We start from the raw sequence: 11,907 nt of genomic DNA, 5'->3' as shown, positions 1-11,907 counted from the left end.
AGATACCAACAAAAATGAGCTGCAAGGCGAACAGTGGTATCCTCAGAAGTAGCATGCACTTTGGCAAAATGAAGGTAAGAGTTCAAACATGCTGCAGATGTATCCCAAGACCCTGGAATGAGAGGCCAATTAAATACCGGTCCTGTCACACAATCATGTAGCGTCCATTGTCTTCGACGAAGTATGTCACTGTCATATCCTAGAGTATCTAGCACTGACTGGGGAGAAAGATTGATATAATCAAATGAAGGGGGCAATGGAATAAGAGGAGAACATTGTAAAGGAGGATAAGATAAATCATAAAAGGAAGGCAAATGAAGGGATAAGGAAGATGGCAAAGATGGAGAATTCAACAAAAAGGTACGAAGGGAATCCACTGAGAAAATAGAAGGAATAGGAGGAACAGAAGGTGGATTGTCAGAAGGGGTAGGTGATGATGTAGGATTAGCAATAAAAGAACAGATAGTAAAAACAGAGATATAAGGAAATCCAAAAGGGGTAAAAGATAAAAGCGGAATGGTATCAGGACTTGAGGAAAGAAGGGAAATATAAAAGGGAAACGATACGCCATAAGAGAATAAGAAAGGAGATCACCAGGATCCAAAGGATAGATAGAACAACGAAAATTAAGGTCCTGGAAAAAGGAATCAGTAAATAATGCATGATCAGCAATAAAGCTCAACAATTGAGATTGTAATGGCTGGATATCAGATTTATGGAAAACACTCCGAATACGACGAGGTTCCAAAGCGTCAGCCTCCAAAGGTGGATGGCAAGCATGTCCCTTACACCAAGACGTCTGCTCATGATAATACTTCAAACTATCTGCTAGAGCAGGAGCTCAACTGAGTGCACATACATGACTGCCTGTAAGATGACATCCCCCACATAAACATTCAAGTCCTCTTCATCAGGAATTTGCAGATGTCCGACAAGATACATGAAAGATAATAACTGAACCTCATGGGAAACCAACTCATCCACAAATCTATCAAAAACTGCTATCAAGAGACCCGCAGACCAAAGATTTGACCACCCATCCTTTGGAGGTTCCAAATCCACATTGCTTAAGGAGATGTACAGGGCAAACCTCTGCTGATTATATTTGATCCAAAAGGACGGAGGAGGTGACACCAATTCAGTATAGTGGGTAAAATCTTGCTGCACAGAGTTCATCCTCTGCTGAAGGCGTTCATCTTTAGCGGAGAACCCATCACATAATTTAGCTTTATGGTGCAACTGATCAAGCTCTCCTTTGGAAGATATGACTGAAGAGACAATAGGAGTTGGAGGAGGAACAGAAAGAACAGCCACTTTTTGGTTAAGTTATTCAATAACTTTCTGTTGGGACTCTACAGTTACCTGAGAGTGCTGCAATTGACTTCAATAGTACCAAGTTTACTAGCCAAAGTGACTATTTCCTCAAGGGCAGAATTTTTCTCAAGTTGCAAGGATGCATTCTCCTCTTCCAACTTAGCAACCTTAGATTCTAACTCTTGGAAGTTGCCTTCTGGGAATCCATTAAGGATGTGGCATCAGTCATTTGAGTATAAATATCACCGAGTGTAGCCCTTTCTGCAGAAAAATCCTCTAGTGTCTTAGTCAACTGACTAGTCAAGGAATCCACCTTGTCTTGCAAGGAAGTATAAAGAGTGGACTAGACATTTGAAACTAGCTGTGAAAGCATAGGTCCAGATAATATAGTATGTAAGGATGAAGGCATCTACTGATCAATTTGTCCTTTCTTTTGGGCTGAAAATAAATTAGGACAGGAGAGAAAAGAAGGAAGGGCACTACCAGACACAGCAGGAACATGTGCGGGTACATGGGAAGCAAGTACAAGAGGGCTGGAAGGACCCTTTGTACGAAGGCGTTTCTTGCAAGAAAATATAACAGGGGACTCCTCATTTTCTGAATTTGGTTGCATAGGTGGAGGGGAAGGGACTGATGGTGGAGGCTGCGGCGGTAAAGGAACAGAATCAGGCACTAGCACACCACCAGGAGGAGGTGCAAAAGTGATAATGCGCTGTAAGAAAGCACCATAGAAAACATTAATGATCTGACCCTTCCGTACACACTGGAAATGTTGATCCATCTTGGAGAGTAAGAAGCTTGCCCAGTTGAACTTAACACCCTCTAGGATCTTCACAAAAGCTGTGAATAGTTCCTTGGAAAGATACTTAGAAGCTGACTTACTCATCATAAAGTGGTCCTGGAGGAGCTGACATAACTGCTTCCATACTAGAGAAGAGATAGGAGCAATAGAGACCCCTGAACTGTTATTAAGTTGATTGAGAAGCAAGGGGGTAGAAGTTTCCTTCTTCAAGAACGTAACTATCTCTTCAGCAGTAAGTAACTGGTTACTACTGAGCACAAAGGAAGCACAAAGGGGCAAGCACAGTGCTTCATGGATATTAGCTGTAGATAAGCAGAAGGTACGGTTATAAATCAAGCCAGACTGGTTTTTATAAGAAGCCAAGAAGGAGTAACAAAGCTTCTCATCTACCGACGGCAATGTGAGGGCAACAAATGGTCTGAAGAAGATGATGCCATTCAGACTATAGTAAAAATCACACTCACAAACCAAGAATCAAAGAGAAAACCTGCAAAACCCACAAACAAAACCACCACTGAGACCATCGACATGAGAAAGATTTAGGACAAGACTGACTGGACTAAACCACCCCAAGCAAACCACATCCTACCGAAAATTCGACATGACCTACGCAATGTATGCGACCGAAAGCTTGGTGAATATGCAGTATAAACAGGCACCCAAGACCCCGTAATCAAGCACACAAAATAAAACAAAAGTGTCACACATACCGTAACCCAGACACTGACCAGACTCAAAACATAATCACAAACTCGGACTAGTAAAATAGACATGAACAAATATGACCGACATCTTTGACCAAGAAAACCCAATCCCCATAATCGTTCAGGGTCCTACAATGTGGTGAACTGGATAGGTGAAACTAACGACTCATTTTGTTTAAATAATCAATTAAGTATAGTTCATTATTAATGTTTAATCCGTTAATGCATGGTCAGTCAGAAACATAGCCTAGCCCCTCTCAGACTTGACACGACTTTACTTGACTGGGTCTCTACTAATGCAGTTCATTGTTATAATTACATGATCTGTGGCACTTGAGTGCATGCATGCGTGACTTCGAGGGGGGGAGGGGGGTTCATTTTATTACAAGTGAAAGGTGTCTGTAATGGTGTGCGTGTGCATTGGTGAATGGGTTTTAATTTACAAAAATTAGGTGGGTTATGGTGCAAAGGTGCTCGTGCAACGGCGGGGTTCCTTTTACAATTAACGTTCGGGTTCGTTTTATTACAATTTTATGAAGTGCAGTCTATTAATTTTGTGTATGTGCAACGGTCAATTGATTTTAATTACAATTTAAATGTGTGTTATGGTGCAACGTGAGAGAGGGAAAAATAGTAAAAACCTCGCTAAGTGTGGGTCTGTTTGCAAAGTCTGAGATGATGGCCCCGAAAAGGGAGAGACGCAATCCATCGATAATCCACAAAACTGACAAAAGGCCGACTAGTCGTCCTGTCGTACAGGAAAATGGCAAAACAACTAACACATTGCCCAAAAAGAAATAATAAAACAAATGTGACGTATGACCAAAGAAAAAAATGGAGATGTTGGGGTTTTGGATTGATTGGGATTTAAGATTATGATTGTTTGGTTTTGTGGGTTGTTTTTTTTTTTTTGTTTTTTTGTTTGGTTTGATTGTATTGTTTGTTTGTTTTTTTTAAAAAGTATGTATTGATGTATTTGTTTGTTTGTTTTTTTTAAAAAAAGTGATGTGGACATGAAACTTCAGCACAACCAATCATGAGCATCAAGTGCAAAGAAGGTGATCGGATTTAATTCATTTTTTTTCAGCTCATTTGTGAGATAAAAAATGATTTTTTCATTGAATTTTTTTAAAATTAGAGTTTTGGCTCCAATTAATACTTTTGCCAATTAAGGAAAGCATTTTCAATGAGAAAATATTTGCAAAATGTACAAAAGAATTTGTGAAATTTTCAAAAAAAAAAGACATTATTTCGACATTTTTATGAATTTTTAAGGATTTTTTTTCATTTTTTCATGGTTTTGAAAAAGAATTTCAATTTTTGATTTTTTTAAATATTTTAGTTTGGAAAAATATTTCAATTGTTTGCAGGCATATTGGAAATTTTTTAGGAACTTTTTTGTAATTTTTTATTTTAAATTGATTTTTAAGGAATTTTTAAATTTTTAAATGTGTTTTTAGGGTTTTTCGGGATTTTAAATTAAAAGGGCAGTACCCGGCTGCGTGTGAACAACTGATAAGGAGTGCGTGTGAACGGTTGGCTGCAGCACACCACCGCACGGACAAGTCCAAATGCGCGTCTCGCGCGTGAATAGTCGCTAACAGACACGCTCCCACGTACACGCACGCGAACAGCCACGCGCACATAGCGGCACGTGAACAACTGCTTGCAGACCCGCAAAAATGCACAACAACCGATTGCTGCGTGTGAACGACGTGGGGGAGGCGCTGAGGGTTTTGGGGTGTGTGTTTTTTCCTGCGGGAATAGGGGCTAGGATGGGGGAGGGGCTTAGGAAGAGGGTAGGGAAAGGGGGGGCTTAGGGAGAGGTAACTAGGGGTTGGGGAGTAATTGGGAGTTGGAAGGGGTTGGTTGAGGGAGAGGGTAGTGGGAGGGAAGGGGTGGGGGGCACGGCCGGCAGGGGAGAGGGGAGGGAGGAGAAGGAGGTGGTGGAGAAGGAGGAGGAAGAAGGAGAAGGAAGGATGGGAGGAGAAGGAGGCGAGGAGGGTGGCGCTGGAGGGAGAGGAGGCGGCGGACGCGCTTGGGCGTGGCGGGGCCGGGCGCTGTAGGGCACAGCCGGGCAAGGCGCGGCAGACACGGGGTAGCCACGGCGGGCAGGGCGACCACGGGCGGAGCAGAAAGACCATCGGGGTAGCTGCAGCCGGGCGGGAGCCGCGTGTAGGGGGGGAGGTGGAGGGAGGAGGTAGGGTGGAGAAGGGAGGTGCTGCAGAAGGAGGGGAGAGAAGGGAGGGGGTCACGGGGAGAGAGAGAGAGGAGGAGGAGAAAGAAAAGAAAGAAAAGAAAGAAAAGAAGAGGAGAGAGGAGAGAGAGGAGGGAAGGGGGAGAGAGAGAGTAACGGACACGGGAGAGGGGGTAATAATGTTTTTTTAAATTAATTAATAAATTAATTAATTAATAAATTAAAAAATAGAGAAAAAGATGAAACAATGTAACTGTATATGAGAGATTGAGAGAGAGAACTATGAAGACATTGAAGATGAATAATATATGATGTATTTCCATTCAAAGATGGTGTATTCCCTTGTGTTCTGTGTTTTATTGATGGATTTTGTGAAGATGTTGAAGAATGCGGTTGATTCTATTAAATCCGTGGGAGATATCTACTATGATGCTGCGTGAAGAATTGTTGTTTTCTTTGTTTTGATGATCAAAGGAATGAAATAAAAGCTTGTTGATGTTACAAGATAGATTTTCTTGCAAGAGAATTCCCTTTTCCTTGGTGTTCCTCTTGGGGCTCCATGTTTTTGGTGCGCAGCCGGGGAAACTTGCCATCAACAAAGGAAATGGCATTGCCAAGAAGGGAATAATTCAATGGATGTTTGTAAAGTTCCTTCTTCTAGTGAAGAGTTGGAATTTCTCATAATCAAAGCCACTTTCCACAAGAAGTTCATCCCACAATGGCGGAAACATATCACCATCATGATGTATGCTCTATGTAGTGGACTGTTTCCTTTTCCTGTTGAAGCAGCAGCAACTTGCATATTGGTGGCAAACTGTTTGGGAACAAACTGAAGGGCAGAAACAGAGAGAATGATCAGCCATGGAAGATTTGGCATTCATTGAGAAGTTTCCAGACATCATCAAGTGAGAGATTGTGAAGAAGCTTCAGGAGTCTTGGTCTGTAGAGGTTCACGAAGACAAGAAGGAAAAGAGTTGGAATTTGTTCCTAGACGCTCAACAGTAAGATACGTGGGATGCTTGGTGTTCTGACAATCTTTTGTTTGTCCAATTGGCAACCCACTGGAAGTTGGTAGACAGAGTGTTCTTTACAACATACACTATTGAAACCATCAAAAGCTGGCATTACTATGATGATGGCACCACCAGAATGCTTAGACGTATGCATTTTGACACCTTCAGAATCGAATACCTTCCTTTGTGCAATGGCATGAAAGCAGAATTCAAAGACATTGAAAATGAAGTAGTAGAAGAAGTGTTAGCAAGAGAAAAAATTTGCCATGGCGGGATTGGAATGGCGTCGGGACGTCGCATGGGGGCGGTATGCGATCGGGCGTGGCAAGTCTCGTAAAACCACAAATGCGGGCATTCACGCACAAGACGATTCGCGCAAAACACATAAAAATAAGGAAAAATTAATATCGCACAATCCGATCATTGAAACGAAATGGTGTAAAAACAAAAAATGTACCAGACGGCAAGGGGAAGATAGGGGAAAGGGAGAACGGGGGTTCGGGGGGGATAAAGGGCGTGCACATGCAAAACACACGAAAAACGGCCCCGAAAACACATACGGGGATTAATTTTGGGAAATCCGCTCACCGGAATGCAGGGTGGAAAGAAGGAAAAATGTGCAGAAGAACGGCCCAACAACCCTATCATGTCAACACCGTTTCGACCGAAATAGGACGCGTTCACATGGGAAAAATGTAAAAATGACACACGAAAACGAGGTCGAAAATTAATAAGAAAAGATCGGTTCACCGAAACAAGGGGCAGCAAAAATGACATCTGTGCAAGGGTCGGAGTTTCATAGGCCTATCATGTTAAAACACAATTCCAATAGGGTTAGGAGGCGTTCGCATGCAAAAAACATAAAAAAGACACTCAAAAACACGCTTAAAAATTAATAATTAAAAATCCAGAAGTCGAAATAGGAGAAAAAAAAGGAAAAATGCAGGGAAAGGCGTGTGGACACGGCTGTCAAGTCAAATTGGAATTCCGATGCAAATAAGTCAAATTGGAATTCCGATGTCAAAAAGACGCCCAAAAAGGTCCCGAAAAACCGCAAAAATTAATATTGGACAAACCATGCATCAGAATGACATGGAGTAAAAAGAAAAAATGCCAGGGGAAAAGTGGTTGTCAGGGCTATATGTTAGATCACCATTCCGAAGCAAGCAAAGCACGTTCATATGGAAAACGGTCTAATTTTTGCAAAATCCGTCAAAAATTAATAACTCAAAAATCGGGCATCAGAACAGGGGTAGGTAAAAAGGAAAATTGGAAAGTTTGAAGGGACAAACAAGGTTATAAATGTGGATTGGAAGTTTAGTGAACTTAGGGTGCGTTCACAAGGAAACACAACAAAATAAGGGAAAAAGAGAAATGGAGGAGGAACATCCCCAAGGGAGGGGTGACAGTTGACGGGTGGGTGGGGAAGGGACCCCAGGAGTATAACAAAAAGTTATGGTATACATGCATGATCAAAGTGAGGCATATGCAGGGCGATATGCAAGGTAGACGTGCAGGGATGCGTCCCCACACTTAAAACCTTAATGGATAGGGTTGACCAAGCAACAGGGACCTAATACCACACGACAGACCATCCGCTAACGTCCCCACACTTAAAACATGAACATCACTGACAACAAAAAGTGTAGGGTTAGAAAAACTTGGCCCATGTTATCAAGAATCAAGGTTGATTGTCGATGGCACGTCCTGTGTCGTTGTCGGCTGCAGGAGGTACCAAGGTATCTTCACAGCATACGTCCTTCGTGGTAGGGACCATGCAGCAGCACCCAGGGAGGTAGCTGGTGGATGAATCTCGTCGAGTCGGTGTCGCTGATGAAGGAGAGTCACTCAGCTTATAGCACTCAGATGGGATGAGAGAACAGTCACTCACCCCATTACGAACATCACTCGATGAATAATGATTGAAATCCATATCTCAAACCCGGTTTAGGAATTGACAAAGGAATGGTACAAAGGAGTACGCCAGGGTGCATAGTTGATGGTGCATCAGTGCATCCAACCTGTCTAGCATAGGTGCAAGGAGGAAGGCAAGGGAGCCTTACAGTGCAGTGTAGAGAACACGGTGACGTGTCCTGTGATGATGGCAGAAACCCACCCCGTCGGTCACTGTATAGTTCCACTCTCTATCAGTGACTTTTTGACTTGCATAATAGATGGGTTGATATAATTTCGAGGAGCCCTTTTGACATAGGACATCACCTAGCCCTTCAACTAATGCATCAGTGTGTACATGAAACTCCTTCGTCCAATCAGGAGGTTGCAGAATGGGTGCCTCAATCAGACACTGCTTCAGAGTGTTGAAGGCTTTGTCACATTCTTCCATCCAAATAAACTCTGCATCTTTCCTCAAAAGCTTGTGCAAGGAGGTTTCCTTTGTTGCAAAATGGGCTATGAACCTTCTGTAGTAAACCACATAGCCTAGGAATCCCCTCAACTATTTGAGGTTGGTGGGTGCTGTCAGAGCTGCGATCTTCTCGATCTTTGCAGGATTTGTTGATATCCCTTATATAGAGACAATGTGGCCCAATAGAACTCGAGAAGAGACCCCAAAGATGCATTTTTCGGGGTTGAAGGAGATCCCATACTCACGGCATCGGTCAAAGCATTGTTCCAAATGTCCCCAGTGTTCATGGATCAAACTATAGACACAGAAGTCATCCAAATATACCTCAATGAAGTCGTGCAGATGATCTTGGAATGCGGCCATCATGACTCGCTGGAAAGTAGCAGGGGCATTGCAAAATCCAAATGGCATCACTCAGTAAGTTAGGTCCCCCATTCTGTGGTGAAGGTTGTTTTGGACTAATCTTCTTCTGCTATCTGCACTTGGTTGTATCCACCGAATCCATCCAGAAGGGAATAAGGCTCATGTCCTGCCATTGTGTCCAACAATTGGTCTTTGAAAGGGATAGGAAAGTGATCCTTCTTAGTCTTGGAATTCAACTTGTGGAAATCCACACATATTCGTAATTTTCCATTCTTCTTGGGTATTACCATGATGGGTGAGACCCATTCACTATTTGCCCCCACTGGATAGATGAATTCGGCTTCCAGAAGCTTCAGCAGCTCTACTTTCATCAATGTGGAATAATGGGGGTTCATTCGCCTCTGTTGTTGTCGTACTGGCTTGGCATCAGGCTCCAAATCAATATGATACTGACATATTGTGAGATCAATCCCCTTTAGGCCTTTGTAAGACTATGCAAACACGTCCAAATTCTCTTTCAACAAGTTGTACAAGGTTGACAACTCCTCTTCTGGTAGGCTGCTACCCACCTTCAAGTGGCGTTCAGTGCCATCTGCATCCACAAAGGTTAACTGCCTTTCACCTTCTACTTCACGGATGAAGGTCCCACGGACTGCTTCTGGGTACAGATCCAACTCCTTCCAGGGGGTGGTGTCCTCTTCTGATGTCCCACTAGACCCAACGTCTTCTTGCAGTAAGGACTTAGGTTGCCCCTTGAAATGGTGAAATGGGATCAGCATTGTCTCAGTTTTGGTTTGAATGGTAATTACCTTAGAGCTTGAGGACTCCTCTTCAGAGGATGCATACAGGAATGTTACAAAACAGGGGCTCTCGGAATTCTGTTGTGGCCTTGGGACTGGTACTTATTGACAAGGAGCATCATCATCATCCTTTCTTGACAAGTGTGAATGGGTGCGACAAGAACCACTGATAAAAGATGACTTATTTTGCTTGATCCACTTCTTATATAGGCTTTGCCTATGGAAAGATCCATTTACCAATCCAAAGGGTACCATTGCCATTCTGTCCCACAGCATGGAGTTTTCTGCTTCTGAAGCTTCTGGAACTCCCTCCTCATCTATGCCTTCTGTGGGTGGAGTGGTTTCTTCTGTCTCACTTTCAAAGTCTCCTTCTTTAGATTCATCATCATCCTCTTCAGACTCTGGCTCTGCCTCTGTAGGCGCTCTGTAAGAGAAGAACAGGTCCTCTGCTTTGCCTTCTGCCGCTGTCTCACTGGCTCTGCTATGGCCATGTAATAGGGAGAGCAGTACATCCATGCTTCTATCTCACTGTCAGAAGTGATTTCGAAAATCGTTCCTGGTTCAGGCAGGAAGTATTCACCCATTGATAATGGCTTTGCATATTTTGGGAGTTGGCTAATAGGTTAATGCAGGATATCTTTAGGCCATATCTTGATGATTTCGTACTTGTCTTCTTCAATGATACTTTAGTCTATTCTAAACAGGAAGAAGATCATGAACCCCAACTTCGGATTTTCCTTGAGACAATGAGGTCACATAAGCTGTATGCTAAAATGAAGAAGTGTGCATTCTTCAAGCGTCAGATTGAATATCTGGGATTCATAGTATCAGCAAAAGGAATCTCAGTGGACCCAGCCAAGGTCAGAGATGTTCTTGAGTGGCCAATACCAGTATCCGTCAAGGAGATACGTAGCTTTCTTGGATTGAGAGGATGGTATAGGGTCTTCATCAAAAACTATGCTTTGATTGCGGCACCTCTGACGGACTTACTGAAGAAGCAAACTTCCATTGCATGGTCAACTCCCAAACAAAATAGCTTCGACAAATTGAAGCAAAGTTTGGTATCAACACCTATTCTAAAACTTCCAGACCTCAATAAGGAGTTCGAGGTAGTAACTGATGCTAGCATTCTTGCCTTGGGGTGTGTACTTATGTAGGAAGGTCATCCAGTAGCATATTCTTCAAGGAAATTAAAGAGTCATGAAAAGAATTATGCTACGCATGATCTGGAATTGCTAGATGTCATCCATGCTCTAAAGCTTTGGAGACACTACCTGTTGGGAAATAATTTTACTCTAGTGACTGACCATAAGAGTCTCAAACGGATCTTTACCCAGAACGAGCTCAACATGAGGCAACATCGGTGGATTGAAGTGTTGGAGGAGTATGACTTTGAAATCAAGTACCGACCAGGAAAAGAGAATGTAGTTGTCGATGCACTTAGTCGCAAGCATTCCTTAATTCTCTAATCCTGCAAAATCCATCAACAGCTAGATCTCTAGCTATAAAAGTATCTATGCCAAACAACCCTATACTTGAGTTATCTAGAGAGGAAGCATGCCATGATCCGGCCTACCAAACAATGCTAAAGGAGATCTCTATCAAGGATCAGAACCAAAAGTTGCAGGCTAAGTATCAGGAATTTTCTATTAATAATGGACTTGTCTACTATAGAACAAGGCTGTGTATACCAGCAAGCCAGTCCCTTAAGCACAAGATATTGTGGGAAGCTCATGATTCCCCTTTCGCAGGACATCCTGGCTATGTCAAGACTCTCAATGCAGTTAGGAAGAGCTACCATTGGGAGAGGCTTAAAGGTGACGTTCTCAAATATGTCACCGAGTGTTTGTCGTGTCAACGTATTAAAGCCGAACATGTCATGATGCCAGGGAAACTGCAACCACTTGACATTCCCCAAATGAAATGGGAATTCATCAGCATGGATTTTGTTGTAGGCCTACCCCAAGTCCAGGGAGGATACAAATCCATCATGGTTGTGGTTGACATGCTTACTAAGGTTGCACACCTTATTCCAGTAAAGACAAACTATAAAGCCTCAAACATTGAAAGATTGTTTATCAAGGAGATATTCAAGCTACATGGTTTACCCAGAAGAATCATTAGTGATCGTGATTCTCTCTTCACATCACACTTCTGGAGAGCTATCTTTGAAGCTATTGGGACTCAACTCTGTTTTAGCACCGCCTACCATCCCCAAACGGATGGCCAAACAGAGCGAGTAAATCAAGTCATCGAGGATATGCTTAGGGCATACTGCTGTCGTGAGCCGAAGAGGTGGATTCAATACTTACCTTTGGTTGAATTTGCATACAATGCTTCTTACCAGCA

This window comes from Lygodium microphyllum, chromosome 6, assembly GCF_053477565.2.
Source record: "Lygodium microphyllum isolate KBCC chromosome 6, Lygodium_microphyllum_v1.1.10, whole genome shotgun sequence".
In the NCBI taxonomy this organism is placed as follows: Eukaryota; Viridiplantae; Streptophyta; class Polypodiopsida; order Schizaeales; family Lygodiaceae; genus Lygodium; species Lygodium microphyllum.
This window is presented reverse-complemented; position numbering follows the sequence as displayed.